This window comes from Procambarus clarkii, chromosome 40 (assembly GCF_040958095.1).
Source record: "Procambarus clarkii isolate CNS0578487 chromosome 40, FALCON_Pclarkii_2.0, whole genome shotgun sequence".
Classification (NCBI taxonomy): domain Eukaryota; kingdom Metazoa; phylum Arthropoda; class Malacostraca; order Decapoda; family Cambaridae; genus Procambarus; species Procambarus clarkii.
The window spans coordinates 31888540-31908799 of record NC_091189.1 but is presented as its reverse complement, the minus strand read 5'-3'; positions in this window follow the sequence as shown (position 1 = coordinate 31908799).

Sequence of the window (20260 nt, the reverse complement as noted above, 5' to 3'; positions counted from 1 at the left end):
GGTGTGTAACTCTGGGGGTGTGACTCTGGTGGTGTGACTCTAGGGGTGTGACTCTGGGGGTGTGACTCTGGGGGTGTGACTCTGGGGGTGTGACTCTGGTGGTGTGACTCTGGGGGTGTGACTCTGGGGGTGTGACTCTGAGGGTGTGACTCTGGGATGTGTGACTCTGGTGGTGTGACTCTGGTGGTGTGACTCTGCGGGTGTGACTCTGGGGGTGTGACTCTGGTGGTGTGACTCTGACGGTGTGACTCTGGGGGTGTGACTCTGAGGGTGTGACTCTGGGGTGTGTGACTCTGGGGGTGTGACTCTGGGGTGTGTGACTCTGGGGGTGTGACTCTGGTGGTGTGACTCTGGGGGTGTGACTCTGGTGGTGTGACTCTGACGGTGTGACTCTGGGGTGTGTGACTCTGGGGGTGTGACTCTGAGGGTGTGACTCTGGGGTGTGTGACTCTGGGGGTGTGACTCTGGGGGTGTGACTCTGGGGGGTGTGACTCTGGGGGTGTGACTCTGGTGGTGTGACTCGGGGGTGTGACTCTGGGGGTGTGACTCTGGGGGTGTGACTCTGGTGGTGTGACTCTGACGGTGTGACTCTGGGGTGTGTGACTCTGGGGGTGTGACTCTGGGGGTGTGACTCTGGGGTGTGTGACTCGGGGGGTGTGACTCTGGTGGTGTGACTCTGGGGGTGTGACTCTGGGGGTGTGACTCTGGGGTGTGTGACTCTGGTGGTGTGACTCTGGGGTGTGTGACTCTGGGGGTGTGACTCTGGGGTGTGTGACTCTAGTGGTGTGACTCTGGGGTGTGTGACTCTGGGGTGTGTGACTCTGGGGTGTGTGACTCTGGGGTGTGTGACTCTGGGGGTGTGACTCTGACGGTGTGACTCTGGGGTGTGTGACTCTGAGGGTGTGACTCTGGGGGTGTGACTCTGGGTGTGTGACTCTGGGGGTGTGTAACTCTGGTGGTGTGACTCTGGGGGCGTGACTCTGGTGGTGTGACTCTAGGGGTGTGAGTCTGGGGGTGTGACTCTGGTGGTGTGACTCTGGGGGTGTGACTCTGGGGGTGTGACTCTGGGGTGTGTGACTCTGGTGGTGTGACTCTGGGGTGTGTGACTCTGGTGGTGTGACTCTGGGGTGTGTGACTGGTGGTGTGACTCTGGTGGTGTGACTCTGGGGTGTGTGACTCTGGTGGTGTGACTCTGGGGGTGTGACTCTGGGGGTGTGACTCTGGGGGTGTGACTCTGGTGGTGTGACGCTGGGGGTGTGACTCTGGTGGTGTGACTCTGGAGGTGTGACTCTGGGGTTGTGACTCTGGGAGTGTGACTCTGGGGGTGTGACTTTGAGGGTGTGACTCTGGGGTGTGTGACTCTGGTGGTGTGACTCTGGGGGTGTGACTCTGGGGGTGTGACTGACGGTGTGACTCTGGGGTGTGTGACTCTGGGGGTGTGACTCTGGGGGTGTGACTCTGGGGGTGTGACTGACGGTGTGACTCTGGGGGGTGTGACTCTGGGGGTGTGACTCTGGGGGTGCGACTCTGGGGGTGTGAATTTGACGGTGTGACTCTGGGGTGTGTGACTCTGACGGTGTGACTCTGGGGTGTGTGACTCTGACAGTGTGACTCTGGTGGTGTGACTCTGAGGGTGTGACTCTGGGGGTGTGACTCTGGGGGTGTGACTCTGGGGGTGTGAGTCTGGGGGTGTGACTCTGGGGGTGTGACTCTGGTGGTGTGACTCTGGGGGTGTGACTCTGGTGGTGTGACTCTGGGGGTGTGACTCTGGGGGTGTGACTCTGGGGGTGTGACTCTGGGGGTGTGAGTCTGGGGGTGTGACTCTGGGGGTGTGACTCTGGGGGTGTGACTCTGGGGATGTGACTCTGGGGTGTGTGACTCTGGGGGTGTGACTCTGGGGGTGTGACTCTGGGGGTGTGACTCTGGGGGTGTGAGTCTGGGGGTGTGACTCTGGTGGTGTGACTCTGGGGGTGTGACTCTGGTGGTGTGACTCTGGGGGTGTGACTCTGGTGGTGTGACACTGGGGGTGTGACTCTGGTGGTGTGACTCTGGTGGTGTGACTCTGGGGTATGTGACTCTGGTGGTGTGACTCTGGGGGTGTGACTCTGGTGGTGTGACTCTGGTGGTGTGACTCTGGGGGTGTGACTCTGGTGGTGTGACTCTGGGGGTGTGACTCTGGTGGTGTGACTCTGGTGGTGTGACTCTGGGGGTGTGACTCTGGTGGTGTGACTCTGGGGGTGTGACTCTGGTGGTGTGACTCTGGGGGTGTGACTCTGGGGTGTGTGACTCTGGTGGTGTGACTCTGGGGGTGTGACTCTGGTGGTGTGACTCTGGTGGTGTGACTCTGGGGTGTGTAACTCTGGTGGTGTGACTCTGGGGGTGTGACTCTGGTGGTGTGACTCTGGGGTATGGGACTCTGGTGGTGTGACTCTGGGGGTGTGACTCTGGTGGTGTGACTCTGGTGGTGTGACTCTGGGGGTGTGACTCTGGTGGTGTGACTCTGGGGGTGTGACTCTGGTGGTGTGACTCTAGGGGTGTGACTCTGGGGTGTGTGACTCTGGTGGTGTGACTCTGGGGGTGTGACTCTGGTGGTGTGACTCTGGTGGTGTGACTCTGGGGTGTGTAACTCTGGGGGTGTGACTCTGGGGGTGTGAGTCTGGGGGGTGTGACGCTGGGGTGTGTGACTCTGGTGGTGTGACTCTGGGGGTGTGACTCTGGTGGTGTGACTCTGAGGGTGTGACTCTGGTGGTGTGACTCTGGTGGTGTGACTCTGGGGTGTGTAACTCTGGTGGTGTGACTCTGGGGGTGTGACTCTGGTGGTGTGACTCTAGGGGTGTGACTCTGGGGGTGTGACTCTGGGGGTGTGACTCTGGGGGTGTGACTCTGGTGGTGTGACTCTGGGGGTGTGACTCTGGGGGTGTGACTCTGAGGGTGTGACTCTGGGATGTGTGACTCTGGTGGTGTGACTCTGGTGGTGTGACTCTGCGGGTGTGACTCTGGGGGTGTGACTCTGGTGGTGTGACTCTGACGGTGTGACTCTGGGGGTGTGACTCTGAGGGTGTGACTCTGGGGTGTGTGACTCTGGGGGTGTGACTCTGGGGTGTGTGACTCTGGGGGTGTGACTCTGGTGGTGTGACTCTGGGGGTGTGACTCTGGTGGTGTGACTCTGACGGTGTGACTCTGGGGTGTGTGACTCTGGGGGTGTGACTCTGAGGGTGTGACTCTGGGGTGTGTGACTCTGGGGGTGTGACTCTGGGGGTGTGACTCTGGGGGGTGTGACTCTGGGGGTGTGACTCTGGTGGTGTGACTCTGGGGGTGTGACTCTGGGGGTGTGACTCTGGGGGTGTGACTCTGGAGGTGTGACTCTGACGGTGTGACTCTGGGGTGTGTGACTCTGGGGGTGTGACTCTGGGGGTGTGACTCTGGGGTGTGTGACTCGGGGGGTGTGACTCTGGTGGTGTGACTCTGGGGTGTGTGACTCTGGGGGTGTGACTCTGGGGGTGTGACTCTGGGGGTGTGACTCTGGGGGTGTGACTCTGGGGGTGTGACTCTGGTGGTGTGACTCTGACGGTGTGACTCTGGGGTGTGTGACTCTGGGGGTGTGACTCTGAGGGTGTGACTCTGGGGTGTGTGACTCTGGGGGTGTGACTCTGGGGGTGTGACTCTGGGGGGTGTGACTCTGGGGGTGTGACTCTGGTGGTGTGACTCGGGGGTGTGACTCTGGGGGTGTGACTCTGGGGGTGTGACTCTGGTGGTGTGACTCTGACGGTGTGACTCTGGGGTGTGTGACTCTGGGGGTGTGACTCTGGGGGTGTGACTCTGGGGTGTGTGACTCGGGGGGTGTGACTCTGGTGGTGTGACTCTGGGGGTGTGACTCTGGGGGTGTGACTCTGGGGTGTGTGACTCTGGTGGTGTGACTCTGGGGTGTGTGACTCTGGGGGTGTGACTCTGGGGTGTGTGACTCTAGTGGTGTGACTCTGGGGTGTGTGACTCTGGGGTGTGTGACTCTGGGGTGTGTGACTCTGGGGTGTGTGACTCTGGGGGTGTGACTCTGACGGTGTGACTCTGGGGTGTGTGACTCTGAGGGTGTGACTCTGGGGGTGTGACTCTGGGTGTGTGACTCTGGGGGTGTGTAACTCTGGTGGTGTGACTCTGGGGGTGTGACTCTGGTGGTGTGACTCTGGGGGTGTGAGTCTGGGGGTGTGACTCTGGTGGTGTGACTCTGGGGGTGTGACTCTGGGGGTGTGACTCTGGGGTGTGTGACTCTGGTGGTGTGACTCTGGGGTGTGTGACTCTGGTGGTGTGACTCTGGGGTGTGTGACTGGTGGTGTGACTCTGGTGGTGTGACTCTGGGGTGTGTGACTCTGGTGGTGTGACTCTGGGGTGTGTGACTCTGGTGGTGTGACTCTGGGGGTGTGACTCTGGGGGTGTGACTCTGGGGGTGTGACTCTGGTGGTGTGACGCTGGGGGTGTGACTCTGGTGGTGTGACTCTGGAGGTGTGACTCTGGGGTTGTGACTCTGGGGGTGTGACTCTGGGGGTGTGACTTTGAGGGTGTGACTCTGGGGTGTGTGACTCTGGTGGTGTGACTCTAGGGGTGTGACTCTGGGGGTGTGACTGACGGTGTGACTCTGGGGTGTGTGACTCTGGGGGTGTGACTCTGGTGGTGTGACTCGGGGGTGTGACTCTGGGGGTGTGACTCTGGGGGTGTGACTCTGGTGGTGTGACTCTGACGGTGTGACTCTGGGGTGTGTGACTCTGGGGGTGTGACTCTGGGGGTGTGACTCTGGGGTGTGTGACTCGGGGGGTGTGACTCTGGTGGTGTGACTCTGGGGGTGTGACTCTGGGGGTGTGACTCTGGGGTGTGTGACTCTGGTGGTGTGACTCTGGGGTGTGTGACTCTGGGGGTGTGACTCTGGGGTGTGTGACTCTAGTGGTGTGACTCTGGGGTGTGTGACTCTGGGGTGTGTGACTCTGGGGTGTGTGACTCTGGGGTGTGTGACTCTGGGGGTGTGACTCTGACGGTGTGACTCTGGGGTGTGTGACTCTGAGGGTGTGACTCTGGGGGTGTGACTCTGGGTGTGTGACTCTGGGGGTGTGTAACTCTGGTGGTGTGATTCTGGGGGTGTGACTCTGGTGGTGTGACTCTGGGGGTGTGAGTCTGGGGGTGTGACTCTGGTGGTGTGACTCTGGGGGTGTGACTCTGGGGGTGTGACTCTGGGGTGTGTGACTCTGGTGGTGTGACTCTGGGGTGTGTGACTCTGGTGGTGTGACTCTGGGGTGTGTGACTGGTGGTGTGACTCTGGTGGTGTGACTCTGGGGTGTGTGACTCTGGTGGTGTGACTCTGGGGTGTGTGACTCTGGTGGTGTGACTCTGGGGGTGTGACTCTGGGGGTGTGACTCTGGGGGTGTGACTCTGGTGGTGTGACGCTGGGGGTGTGACTCTGGTGGTGTGACTCTGGAGGTGTGACTCTGGGGTTGTGACTCTGGGGGTGTGACTCTGGGGGTGTGACTTTGAGGGTGTGACTCTGGGGTGTGTGACTCTGGTGGTGTGACTCTAGGGGTGTGACTCTGGGGGTGTGACTGACGGTGTGACTCTGGGGTGTGTGACTCTGGGGGTGTGACTCTGGGGGTGTGACTCTGGGGGTGTGACTGACGGTGTGACTCTGGGGGGTGTGACTCTGGGGGTGTGACTCTGGGGGTGTGACTCTGACGGTGTGACTCTGGGGTGTGTGACTCTGGTGGTGTGACTCTGGGGGTGTGACTCTGGTGGTGTGACTCTGGTGGTGTGACTCTGGGGTGTGTAACTCTGGGGGTGTGACTCTGGGGGTGTGAGTCTGGGGGTGTGACTCTGGGGTGTGTGACTCTGGTGGTGTGACTCTGGGAGTGTGACTCTGGTGGTGTGACTCTGAGGGTGTGACTCTGGTGGTGTGACTCTGGTGGTGTGACTCTGGGGTGTGTAACTCTGGTGGTGTGACTCTGGGGGTGTGACTCTGGTGGTGTGACTCTAGGGGTGTGACTCTGGGGGTGTGACTCTGGGGGTGTGACTCTGGGGGTGTGACTCTGGTGGTGTGACTCTGGGGGTGTGACTCTGGGGGTGTGACTCTGAGGGTGTGACTCTGGGATGTGTGACTCTGGTGGTGTGACTCTGGTGGTGTGACTCTGCGGGTGTGACTCTGGGGGTGTGACTCTGGTGGTGTGACTCTGACGGTGTGACTCTGGGGGTGTGACTCTGAGGGTGTGACTCTGGGGTGTGTGACTCTGGGGGTGTGACTCTGGGGTGTGTGACTCTGGGGGTGTGACTCTGGTGGTGTGACTCTGGGGGTGTGACTCTGGTGGTGTGACTCTGACGGTGTGACTCTGGGGTGTGTGACTCTGGGGGTGTGACTCTGAGGGTGTGACTCTGGGGTGTGTGACTCTGGGGGTGTGACTCTGGGGGTGTGACTCTGGGGGGTGTGACTCTGGGGGTGTGACTCTGGTGGTGTGACTCGGGGGTGTGACTCTGGGGGTGTGACTCTGGGGGTGTGACTCTGGTGGTGTGACTCTGACGGTGTGACTCTGGGGTGTGTGACTCTGGGGGTGTGACTCTGGGGGTGTGACTCTGGGGTGTGTGACTCGGGGGGTGTGACTCTGGTGGTGTGACTCTGGGGGTGTGACTCTGGGGGTGTGACTCTGGGGTGTGTGACTCTGGTGGTGTGACTCTGGGGTGTGTGACTCTGGGGGTGTGACTCTGGGGTGTGTGACTCTAGTGGTGTGACTCTGGGGTGTGTGACTCTGGGGTGTGTGACTCTGGGGTGTGTGACTCTGGGGTGTGTGACTCTGGGGGTGTGACTCTGACGGTGTGACTCTGGGGTGTGTGACTCTGAGGGTGTGACTCTGGGGGTGTGACTCTGGGTGTGTGACTCTGGGGGTGTGTAACTCTGGTGGTGTGACTCTGGGGGCGTGACTCTGGTGGTGTGACTCTGGGGGTGTGAGTCTGGGGGTGTGACTCTGGTGGTGTGACTCTGGGGGTGTGACTCTGGGGGTGTGACTCTGGGGTGTGTGACTCTGGTGGTGTGACTCTGGGGTGTGTGACTCTGGTGGTGTGACTCTGGGGTGTGTGACTGGTGGTGTGACTCTGGTGGTGTGACTCTGGGGTGTGTGACTCTGGTGGTGTGACTCTGGGGGTGTGACTCTGGGGGTGTGACTCTGGGGGTGTGACTCTGGTGGTGTGACGCTGGGGGTGTGACTCTGGTGGTGTGACTCTGGAGGTGTGACTCTGGGGTTGTGACTCTGGGGGTGTGACTCTGGGGGTGTGACTTTGAGGGTGTGACTCTGGGGTGTGTGACTCTGGTGGTGTGACTCTGGGGGTGTGACTCTGGGGGTGTGACTGACGGTGTGACTCTGGGGTGTGTGACTCTGGGGGTGTGACTCTGGGGGTGTGACTCTGGGGGTGTGACTGACGGTGTGACTCTGGGGGGTGTGACTCTGGGGGTGTGACTCTGGGGGTGCGACTCTGGGGGTGTGAATTTGACGGTGTGACTCTGGGGTGTGTGACTCTGACGGTGTGACTCTGGGGTGTGTGACTCTGACAGTGTGACTCTGGTGGTGTGACTCTGAGGGTGTGACTCTGGGGGTGTGACTCTGGGGGTGTGACTCTGGGGGTGTGAGTCTGGGGGTGTGACTCTGGGGGTGTGACTCTGGTGGTGTGACTCTGGGGGTGTGACTCTGGTGGTGTGACTCTGGGGGTGTGACTCTGGGGGTGTGACTCTGGGGGTGTGACTCTGGGGGTGTGAGTCTGGGGGTGTGACTCTGGGGGTGTGAGTCTGGGGGTGTGACTCTGGGGATGTGACTCTGGGGTGTGTGACTCTGGGGGTGTGACTCTGGGGGTGTGACTCTGGGGGTGTGACTCTGGGGGTGTGAGTCTGGGGGTGTGACTCTGGTGGTGTGACTCTGGGGGTGTGACTCTGGTGGTGTGACTCTGGGGGTGTGACTCTGGTGGTGTGACACTGGGGGTGTGACTCTGGTGGTGTGACTCTGGTGGTGTGACTCTGGGGTATGTGACTCTGGTGGTGTGACTCTGGGGGTGTGACTCTGGTGGTGTGACTCTGGTGGTGTGACTCTGGGGGTGTGACTCTGGTGGTGTGACTCTGGGGGTGTGACTCTGGTGGTGTGACTCTGGTGGTGTGACTCTGGGGGTGTGACTCTGGTGGTGTGACTCTGGGGGTGTGACTCTGGTGGTGTGACTCTGGGGGTGTGACTCTGGGGTGTGTGACTCTGGTGGTGTGACTCTGGGGGTGTGACTCTGGTGGTGTGACTCTGGTGGTGTGACTCTGGGGTGTGTAACTCTGGTGGTGTGACTCTGGGGGTGTGACTCTGGTGGTGTGACTCTGGGGTATGGGACTCTGGTGGTGTGACTCTGGGGGTGTGACTCTGGTGGTGTGACTCTGGTGGTGTGACTCTGGGGGTGTGACTCTGGTGGTGTGACTCTGGGGGTGTGACTCTGGTGGTGTGACTCTAGGGGTGTGACTCTGGGGTGTGTGACTCTGGTGGTGTGACTCTGGGGGTGTGACTCTGGTGGTGTGACTCTGGTGGTGTGACTCTGGGGTGTGTAACTCTGGGGGTGTGACTCTGGGGGTGTGAGTCTGGGGGGTGTGACTCTGGGGTGTGTGACTCTGGTGGTGTGACTCTGGGGGTGTGACTCTGGTGGTGTGACTCTGAGGGTGTGACTCTGGTGGTGTGACTCTGGTGGTGTGACTCTGGGGTGTGTAACTCTGGTGGTGTGACTCTGGGGGTGTGACTCTGGTGGTGTGACTCTAGGGGTGTGACTCTGGGGGTGTGACTCTGGGGGTGTGACTCTGGGGGTGTGACTCTGGTGGTGTGACTCTGGGGGTGTGACTCTGGGGGTGTGACTCTGAGGGTGTGACTCTGGGATGTGTGACTCTGGTGGTGTGACTCTGGTGGTGTGACTCTGCGGGTGTGACTCTGGGGGTGTGACTCTGGTGGTGTGACTCTGACGGTGTGACTCTGGGGGTGTGACTCTGAGGGTGTGACTCTGGGGTGTGTGACTCTGGGGGTGTGACTCTGGGGTGTGTGACTCTGGGGGTGTGACTCTGGTGGTGTGACTCTGGGGGTGTGACTCTGGTGGTGTGACTCTGACGGTGTGACTCTGGGGTGTGTGACTCTGGGGGTGTGACTCTGAGGGTGTGACTCTGGGGTGTGTGACTCTGGGGGTGTGACTCTGGGGGTGTGACTCTGGGGGGTGTGACTCTGGGGGTGTGACTCTGGTGGTGTGACTCTGGGGGTGTGACTCTGGGGGTGTGACTCTGGGGGTGTGACTCTGGTGGTGTGACTCTGACGGTGTGACTCTGGGGTGTGTGACTCTGGGGGTGTGACTCTGGGGGTGTGACTCTGGGGTGTGTGACTCGGGGGGTGTGACTCTGGTGGTGTGACTCTGGGGTGTGTGACTCTGGGGGTGTGACTCTGGGGGTGTGACTCTGGGGGTGTGACTCTGGTGGTGTGACTCTGGGGGTGTGACTCTGGTGGTGTGACTCTGACGGTGTGACTCTGGGGTGTGTGACTCTGGGGGTGTGACTCTGAGGGTGTGACTCTGGGGTGTGTGACTCTGGGGGTGTGACTCTGGGGGTGTGACTCTGGGGGGTGTGACTCTGGGGGTGTGACTCTGGTGGTGTGACTCGGGGGTGTGACTCTGGGGGTGTGACTCTGGGGGTGTGACTCTGGTGGTGTGACTCTGACGGTGTGACTCTGGGGTGTGTGACTCTGGGGGTGTGACTCTGGGGGTGTGACTCTGGGGTGTGTGACTCGGGGGGTGTGACTCTGGTGGTGTGACTCTGGGGGTGTGACTCTGGGGGTGTGACTCTGGGGTGTGTGACTCTGGTGGTGTGACTCTGGGGTGTGTGACTCTGGGGGTGTGACTCTGGGGTGTGTGACTCTAGTGGTGTGACTCTGGGGTGTGTGACTCTGGGGTGTGTGACTCTGGGGTGTGTGACTCTGGGGTGTGTGACTCTGGGGTGTGTGACTCTGGGGGTGTGACTCTGACGGTGTGACTCTGGGGTGTGTGACTCTGAGGGTGTGACTCTGGGGGTGTGACTCTGGGTGTGTGACTCTGGGGGTGTGTAACTCTGGTGGTGTGACTCTGGGGGTGTGACTCTGGTGGTGTGACTCTGGGGGTGTGAGTCTGGGGGTGTGACTCTGGTGGTGTGACTCTGGGGGTGTGACTCTGGGGGTGTGACTCTGGGGTGTGTGACTCTGGTGGTGTGACTCTGGGGTGTGTGACTCTGGTGGTGTGACTCTGGGGTGTGTGACTGGTGGTGTGACTCTGGTGGTGTGACTCTGGGGTGTGTGACTCTGGTGGTGTGACTCTGGGGTGTGTGACTCTGGTGGTGTGACTCTGGGGGTGTGACTCTGGGGGTGTGACTCTGGGGGTGTGACTCTGGTGGTGTGACGCTGGGGGTGTGACTCTGGTGGTGTGACTCTGGAGGTGTGACTCTGGGGTTGTGACTCTGGGGGTGTGACTCTGGGGGTGTGACTTTGAGGGTGTGACTCTGGGGTGTGTGACTCTGGTGGTGTGACTCTAGGGGTGTGACTCTGGGGGTGTGACTGACGGTGTGACTCTGGGGTGTGTGACTCTGGGGGTGTGACTCTGGTGGTGTGACTCGGGGGTGTGACTCTGGGGGTGTGACTCTGGGGGTGTGACTCTGGTGGTGTGACTCTGACGGTGTGACTCTGGGGTGTGTGACTCTGGGGGTGTGACTCTGGGGGTGTGACTCTGGGGTGTGTGACTCGGGGGGTGTGACTCTGGTGGTGTGACTCTGGGGGTGTGACTCTGGGGGTGTGACTCTGGGGTGTGTGACTCTGGTGGTGTGACTCTGGGGTGTGTGACTCTGGGGGTGTGACTCTGGGGTGTGTGACTCTAGTGGTGTGACTCTGGGGTGTGTGACTCTGGGGTGTGTGACTCTGGGGTGTGTGACTCTGGGGTGTGTGACTCTGGGGGTGTGACTCTGACGGTGTGACTCTGGGGTGTGTGACTCTGAGGGTGTGACTCTGGGGGTGTGACTCTGGGTGTGTGACTCTGGGGGTGTGTAACTCTGGTGGTGTGACTCTGGGGGTGTGACTCTGGTGGTGTGACTCTGGGGGTGTGAGTCTGGGGGTGTGACTCTGGTGGTGTGACTCTGGGGGTGTGACTCTGGGGGTGTGACTCTGGGGTGTGTGACTCTGGTGGTGTGACTCTGGGGTGTGTGACTCTGGTGGTGTGACTCTGGGGTGTGTGACTGGTGGTGTGACTCTGGTGGTGTGACTCTGGGGTGTGTGACTCTGGTGGTGTGACTCTGGGGTGTGTGACTCTGGTGGTGTGACTCTGGGGGTGTGACTCTGGGGGTGTGACTCTGGGGGTGTGACTCTGGTGGTGTGACGCTGGGGGTGTGACTCTGGTGGTGTGACTCTGGAGGTGTGACTCTGGGGTTGTGACTCTGGGGGTGTGACTCTGGGGGTGTGACTTTGAGGGTGTGACTCTGGGGTGTGTGACTCTGGTGGTGTGACTCTAGGGGTGTGACTCTGGGGGTGTGACTGACGGTGTGACTCTGGGGTGTGTGACTCTGGGGGTGTGACTCTGGGGGTGTGACTCTGGGGGTGTGACTGACGGTGTGACTCTGGGGGGTGTGACTCTGGGGGTGTGACTCTGGGGGTGTGACTCTGACGGTGTGACTCTGGGGTGTGTGACTCTGGTGGTGTGACTCTGGGGGTGTGACTCTGGTGGTGTGACTCTGGTGGTGTGACTCTGGGGTGTGTAACTCTGGGGGTGTGACTCTGGGGGTGTGAGTCTGGGGGTGTGACTCTGGGGTGTGTGACTCTGGTGGTGTGACTCTGGGAGTGTGACTCTGGTGGTGTGACTCTGAGGGTGTGACTCTGGTGGTGTGACTCTGGTGGTGTGACTCTGGGGTGTGTAACTCTGGTGGTGTGACTCTGGGGGTGTGACTCTGGTGGTGTGACTCTAGGGGTGTGACTCTGGGGGTGTGACTCTGGGGGTGTGACTCTGGGGGTGTGACTCTGGTGGTGTGACTCTGGGGGTGTGACTCTGGGGGTGTGACTCTGAGGGTGTGACTCTGGGATGTGTGACTCTGGTGGTGTGACTCTGGTGGTGTGACTCTGCGGGTGTGACTCTGGGGGTGTGACTCTGGTGGTGTGACTCTGACGGTGTGACTCTGGGGGTGTGACTCTGAGGGTGTGACTCTGGGGTGTGTGACTCTGGGGGTGTGACTCTGGGGTGTGTGACTCTGGGGGTGTGACTCTGGTGGTGTGACTCTGGGGGTGTGACTCTGGTGGTGTGACTCTGACGGTGTGACTCTGGGGTGTGTGACTCTGGGGGTGTGACTCTGAGGGTGTGACTCTGGGGTGTGTGACTCTGGGGGTGTGACTCTGGGGGTGTGACTCTGGGGGGTGTGACTCTGGGGGTGTGACTCTGGTGGTGTGACTCGGGGGTGTGACTCTGGGGGTGTGACTCTGGGGGTGTGACTCTGGTGGTGTGACTCTGACGGTGTGACTCTGGGGTGTGTGACTCTGGGGGTGTGACTCTGGGGGTGTGACTCTGGGGTGTGTGACTCGGGGGGTGTGACTCTGGTGGTGTGACTCTGGGGGTGTGACTCTGGGGGTGTGACTCTGGGGTGTGTGACTCTGGTGGTGTGACTCTGGGGTGTGTGACTCTGGGGGTGTGACTCTGGGGTGTGTGACTCTAGTGGTGTGACTCTGGGGTGTGTGACTCTGGGGTGTGTGACTCTGGGGTGTGTGACTCTGGGGTGTGTGACTCTGGGGGTGTGACTCTGACGGTGTGACTCTGGGGTGTGTGACTCTGAGGGTGTGACTCTGGGGGTGTGACTCTGGGTGTGTGACTCTGGGGGTGTGTAACTCTGGTGGTGTGACTCTGGGGGCGTGACTCTGGTGGTGTGACTCTGGGGGTGTGAGTCTGGGGGTGTGACTCTGGTGGTGTGACTCTGGGGGTGTGACTCTGGGGGTGTGACTCTGGGGTGTGTGACTCTGGTGGTGTGACTCTGGGGTGTGTGACTCTGGTGGTGTGACTCTGGGGTGTGTGACTGGTGGTGTGACTCTGGTGGTGTGACTCTGGGGTGTGTGACTCTGGTGGTGTGACTCTGGGGGTGTGACTCTGGGGGTGTGACTCTGGGGGTGTGACTCTGGTGGTGTGACGCTGGGGGTGTGACTCTGGTGGTGTGACTCTGGAGGTGTGACTCTGGGGTTGTGACTCTGGGGGTGTGACTCTGGGGGTGTGACTTTGAGGGTGTGACTCTGGGGTGTGTGACTCTGGTGGTGTGACTCTGGGGGTGTGACTCTGGGGGTGTGACTGACGGTGTGACTCTGGGGTGTGTGACTCTGGGGGTGTGACTCTGGGGGTGTGACTCTGGGGGTGTGACTGACGGTGTGACTCTGGGGGGTGTGACTCTGGGGGTGTGACTCTGGGGGTGCGACTCTGGGGGATGTGAATTTGACGGTGTGACTCTGGGGTGTGTGACTGACGGTGTGACTCTGGGGTGTGTGACTCTGACAGTGTGACTCTGGTGGTGTGACTCTGAGGGTGTGACTCTGGGGGTGTGACTCTGGGGGTGTGACTCTGGGGGTGTGAGTCTGGGGGTGTGACTCTGGGGGTGTGACTCTGGTGGTGTGACTCTGGGGGTGTGACTCTGGTGGTGTGACTCTGGGGGTGTGACTCTGGGGGTGTGACTCTGGGGGTGTGACTCTGGGGGTGTGAGTCTGGTTGTGTGACTCTGGGGGTGTGACTCTGGGGGTGTGACTCTGGGGATGTGACTCTGGGGTGTGTGACTCTGGGGGTGTGACTCTGGGGGTGTGACTCTGGGGGTGTGACTCTGGGGGTGTGAGTCTGGGGGTGTGACTCTGGTGGTGTGACTCTGGGGGTGTGACTCTGGTGGTGTGACTCTGGGGGTGTGACTCTGGTGGTGTGACACTGGGGGTGTGACTCTGGTGGTGTGACTCTGGTGGTGTGACTCTGGGGTATGTGACTCTGGTGGTGTGACTCTGGGGGTGTGACTCTGGTGGTGTGACTCTGGTGGTGTGACTCTGGGGGTGTGACTCTGGTGGTGTGACTCTGGGGGTGTGACTCTGGTGGTGTGACTCTGGTGGTGTGACTCTGGGGGTGTGACTCTGGTGGTGTGACTCTGGGGGTGTGACTCTGGTGGTGTGACTCTGGGGGTGTGACTCTGGGGTGTGTGACTCTGGTGGTGTGACTCTGGGGGTGTGACTCTGGTGGTGTGACTCTGGTGGTGTGACTCTGGGGTGTGTAACTCTGGTGGTGTGACTCTGGGGGTGTGACTCTGGTGGTGTGACTCTGGGGTATGGGACTCTGGTGGTGTGACTCTGGGGGTGTGACTCTGGTGGTGTGACTCTGGTGGTGTGACTCTGGGGGTGTGACTCTGGTGGTGTGACTCTGGGGGTGTGACTCTGGTGGTGTGACTCTAGGGGTGTGACTCTGGGGTGTGTGACTCTGGTGGTGTGACTCTGGGGGTGTGACTCTGGTGGTGTGACTCTGGTGGTGTGACTCTGGGGTGTGTAACTCTGGGGGTGTGACTCTGGGGGTGTGAGTCTGGGGGGTGTGACTCTGGGGTGTGTGACTCTGGTGGTGTGACTCTGGGGGTGTGACTCTGGTGGTGTGACTCTGAGGGTGTGACTCTGGTGGTGTGACTCTGGTGGTGTGACTCTGGTGGTGTGACTCTGGGGTGTGTAACTCTGGTGGTGTGACTCTGGGGGTGTGACTCTGGTGGTGTGACTCTAGGGGTGTGACTCTGGGGGTGTGACTCTGGGGGTGTGACTCTGGGGGTGTGACTCTGGTGGTGTGACTCTGGGGGTGTGACTCTGGGGGTGTGACTCTGAGGGTGTGACTCTGGGATGTGTGACTCTGGTGGTGTGACTCTGGTGGTGTGACTCTGCGGGTGTGACTCTGGGGGTGTGACTCTGGTGGTGTGACTCTGACGGTGTGACTCTGGGGGTGTGACTCTGAGGGTGTGACTCTGGGGTGTGTGACTCTGGGGGTGTGACTCTGGGGTGTGTGACTCTGGGGGTGTGACTCTGGTGGTGTGACTCTGGGGGTGTGACTCTGGTGGTGTGACTCTGACGGTGTGACTCTGGGGTGTGTGACTCTGGGGGTGTGACTCTGAGGGTGTGACTCTGGGGTGTGTGACTCTGGGGGTGTGACTCTGGGGGTGTGACTCTGGGGGGTGTGACTCTGGGGGTGTGACTCTGGTGGTGTGACTCTGGGGGTGTGACTCTGGGGGTGTGACTCTGGGGGTGTGACTCTGGTGGTGTGACTCTGACGGTGTGACTCTGGGGTGTGTGACTCTGGGGGTGTGACTCTGGGGGTGTGACTCTGGGGTGTGTGACTCGGGGGGTGTGACTCTGGTGGTGTGACTCTGGGGTGTGTGACTCTGGGGGTGTGACTCTGGGGGTGTGACTCTGGGGGTGTGACTCTGGTGGTGTGACTCTGGGGGTGTGACTCTGGTGGTGTGACTCTGACGGTGTGACTCTGGGGTGTGTGACTCTGGGGGTGTGACTCTGAGGGTGTGACTCTGGGGTGTGTGACTCTGGGGGTGTGACTCTGGGGGTGTGACTCTGGGGGGTGTGACTCTGGGGGTGTGACTCTGGTGGTGTGACTCGGGGGTGTGACTCTGGGGGTGTGACTCTGGGGGTGTGACTCTGGTGGTGTGACTCTGACGGTGTGACTCTGGGGTGTGTGACTCTGGGGGTGTGACTCTGGGGGTGTGACTCTGGGGTGTGTGACTCGGGGGGTGTGACTCTGGTGGTGTGACTCTGGGGGTGTGACTCTGGGGGTGTGACTCTGGGGTGTGTGACTCTGGTGGTGTGACTCTGGGGTGTGTGACTCTGGGGGTGTGACTCTGGGGTGTGTGACTCTAGTGGTGTGACTCTGGGGTGTGTGACTCTGGGGTGTGTGACTCTGGGGTGTGTGACTCTGGGGTGTGTGACTCTGGGGGTGTGACTCTGACGGTGTGACTCTGGGGTGTGTGACTCTGAGGGTGTGACTCTGGGGGTGTGACTCTGGGTGTGTGACTCTGGGGGTGTGTAACTCTGGTGGTGTGACTCTGGGGGTGTGACTCTGGTGGTGTGACTCTGGGGGTGTGAGTCTGGGGGTGTGACTCTGGTGGTGTGACTCTGGGGGTGTGACTCTGGGGGTGTGACTCTGGGGTGTGTGACTCTGGTGGTGTGACTCTGGGGTGTGTGACTCTGGTGGTGTGACTCTGGGGTGTGTGACTGGTGGTGTGACTCTGGTGGTGTGACTCTGGGGTGTGTGACTCTGGTGGTGTGACTCTGGGGTGTGTGACTCTGGTGGTGTGACTCTGGGGGTGTGACTCTGGGGGTGTGACTCTGGGGGTGTGACTCTGGTGGTGTGACGCTGGGGGTGTGACTCTGGTGGTGTGACTCTGGAGGTGTGACTCTGGGGTTGTGACTCTGGGGGTGTGACTCTGGGGGTGTGACTTTGAGGGTGTGACTCTGGGGTGTGTGACTCTGGTGGTGTGACTCTAGGGGTGTGACTCTGGGGGTGTGACTGACGGTGTGACTCTGGGGTGTGTGACTCTGGGGGTGTGACTCTGGGGGTGTGACTCTGGGGGTGTGACTGACGGTGTGACTCTGGGGGGTGTGACTCTGGGGGTGTGACTCTGGGGGTGTGACTCTGACGGTGTGACTCTGGGGTGTGTGACTCTGGGGGTGTGACTCTGGGGGTGTGACTCTGGGGGTTTGACTCTGACGGTGTGACTCTGGCGTGTGTGACTCTGGGGTGTGTGACTCTGGGGGTGTGACTCTGGGGGTTTGACTCTGACGGTGTGACTCTGGGGTGTGTGACTCTGGGGGTGTGACTCTGGGGGTGTTACTCTGGGGGTGTGACTCTGGGGGTTTGACTCTGACGGTGTGACTCTGGCGTGTGTGACTCTGACGGTGTGACTCTGGGGGTGTGACTCTGAATTTTGACGCAATGGTCAAATGTCAAAATCTAATTGCATTAAGTGTGAGGACAGGTTGTTAGAGAATAATCTATATAAATAAAAATATAAATGTTCGTTAGTTCAAAGTCGCTAATCTCCGAAAGTTCTTCACCGATTGCTTTGAAATTTTGACACAACGTTCCATTGATATCCAAGCAGGTTTTTATATACATTCTATATTGATGTCATGTCTGTGACGGAAATAAAATGTTATTTTTTTTGAAAACCTGTGTTTTTCATATGTTTTTATCATGTGAGAGAAATCTTCGAAATCTCTTTACCGATTGCTTTGAAATTTTGACACGACGTTGCATTCGAATTGGCCCGTGTTTCTATACACCTACTATATACATGCCTCACCTGTGACAAGAAAAAACATGTTTTTTTTTTAAACAATGCCATCTGTTGGACGTAAGAGCAACACACGCTGTAATCTCCCAAAGTTCTTCACCAATTGCTTTGAAATTCTGACACAACGTTCCATTCAAATATGCGCATGTTTTTAAATATCTATTATATAGATGCCACACTTGTGACAGGTAAAAAAATTAAAAAAAAACCCAGCGCCATCTGTTGCATGTAATAGCAACACACACTCACACGCTATACTGAATATGTTACGAATTGCGTTTCAATGTTTTAAATTCATTGACAAATTAAACTTTCATACATTTTTATTTATTTTCATTTCCCTCTAATTATTTAGTGTGACATTGCGTTGGAACTGAACTGTGTTGTATACCATACCGTTCATTTCGTAAGTATAAGTATAGATGCCACACCTGTGACAGGTAAAACATGATTTTTTTTTAAAACAGCGCCATCTGTTGCACATACGAGCAACTTACGCTATAATAAATATGTTTTGATTCCATTTCAGTGTTTCCGATTTCATTGATAAATAGAATTATCATTGATTTTTGTTTTGATTTAATTATTTTGTGTGACATTGCGTTGGAATTGAACTTTGTTGTTTACCATACCGTTCATTTCGAGAATATGTTTTTTTTTTTTTCATTTCGTTTTTTAATTGTATTTCTAATATATCAGTGATGGGAACATCAGATCATTTGATGTTCCCAATTTTCTGATCGGAACATCAGATCATTTGGGAATGCATCGAACGATGGAGTGGGGGTTGGTGGGGAGGACGAGGGGACAAGGGAGGGGGGTAATGGTGGGGAGGACGAGGGGACATGGAAGGGAGGAATGTTGGGGAGGACTGAGAGACAGGGGAAGGTTGCTGCCGCTCAGCAACGCACATACGTTGCTGAGCGGCAGCATCGCGTGGACGAGTACAGCTAGTTAGGAATAAAATAACTTTAAACATTAGAAATTAACTTTAATTAATAATTAATTATAGCATAATTTATATTAATGTTATTTGAAGAATTTATTTATATATTATAAATAAATTAATTATAAAAATGCATATTTTGCTATGAGGAAAATTTTTAGAAAGAAAAATGTTTATAGTTGCCCAAAAGAATTAATTTTAGTGATTCCCTTCAGGGAGGATCGAACCCCCGGCCTGTGGTTCACCAGACGAGCACTGAAGCCACTGAGCCATGGAGGCCACAGTATTTTATTGTCTCACTTATTCTTTTTTTTTTGTTTACTTCAAACTTTCTTTTACTTTCTCTTTTACTCGGTTTTGCTCTTTCATTATTGTTTGTCTTTTTTTTACGTGGTTGTGTTTGAGGGGGTTAAGTTACAGCTCTTTGGTCCCGCCTCTCAAGCGGGCGGCTGTTGTAGGCCTACAGGTACTCTCCACCAATATTATATATATATATATATATATATATATATATATATATATATATATATATATATCTATATATATATATATATCTATATATATATATATATATATATATATATATATATATATATATATATATATATATATATTATATTAAAAAAAATTCTTATGCTCGTACAAGTTCTGATAAATTGTGACGGTTGAGAAGGGTCTGTGGGACGGGTCTGTGGGACGGATCAGTGGGACGGGTCAGTGGGGACGGGTCTGTGGGACGGGTCTGTGTGAAGGGTCTGTAGGACGGGTCTGTGGGACGGGTCTGTGGGACGGGTCTGTGGGAAGGGTCTGTGGGACGGGTCTGTGGGAAGGGTCTGTGGGACGGGTCTGTGGGACGGGTCTGTGGGAAGGGTCTGTGGGAAGGGTCTGTGGGACGGGTCTGTGTGAAGGGTCTGTGGGACGGGTCTGTGGGACGGGTCTGTGGGAAGGGTCTGTGGGACGGGTCTGTGGGACGGATCAGGGGGACGGGTCCGTGGGACGGCTCTGTGTGAAGGGTCTGTGGGACGGGTCTGTGGGACGGGTCTGTGTGAAGGGTCTGTGGGACGGGTCTGTGGGACGGGTCTGTGGGAAGGGTCTGTGGGAAGGGTCTGTGGGACGGGTCTGTGGGACGGGTCTGTGGGAAGGGTCTGTGGGACGGGTCTGTGGGAAGGGTCTGTGGGACGGGTCCGTGGGACGGATCAGTGGGACGGGTGCTGTGGGACGGGTCAGAGGGACGGGTCTGTGGGGCGGGTCTGTGGGACGGGTCTGTGGGACGGGTCTATGGGACGGGTCTGTGGGACGGGTCTGTGGGACGGGTCTGTGGGAAGGGTCTGTGGGACGGGTCTGTGGGAAGGGTCTGTGGGACGGGTCTGTGGGACGGATCAGTGGGACGGGTCAGTGGGGACGGGTCTGTGGGACGGGTCTGTGTGAAGGGTCTGTAGGACGGGTCTGTGGGACGGGTCTGTGGGACGGGTCTGTGGGAAGGGTCTGTGGGACGGGTCTGTGGGAAGGGTCTGTGGGACGGGTCTGTGGGACGGGTCTGTGGGAAGGGTCTGTGGGAAGGGTCTGTGGGACGGGTCTGTGTGAAGGGTCTGTGGGACGGGTCTGTGGGACGGGTCTGTGGGAAGGGTCTGTGGGACGGGTCTGTGGGACGGATCAGGGGGACGGGTCCGTGGGACGGCTCTGTGTGAAGGGTCTGTGGGACGGGTCTGTGGGACGGGTCTGTGTGAAGGGTCTGTGGGACGGGTCTGTGGGACGGGTCTGTGGGAAGGGTCTGTGGGAAGGGTCTGTGGGACGGGTCTGTGGGACGGGTCTGTGGGAAGGGTCTGTGGGACGGGTCTGTGGGAAGGGTCTGTGGGACGGGTCCGTGGGACGGATCAGTGGGACGGGTGCTGTGGGACGGGTCAGAGGGACGGGTCTGTGGGGCGGGTCTGTGGGACGGGTCTGTGGGA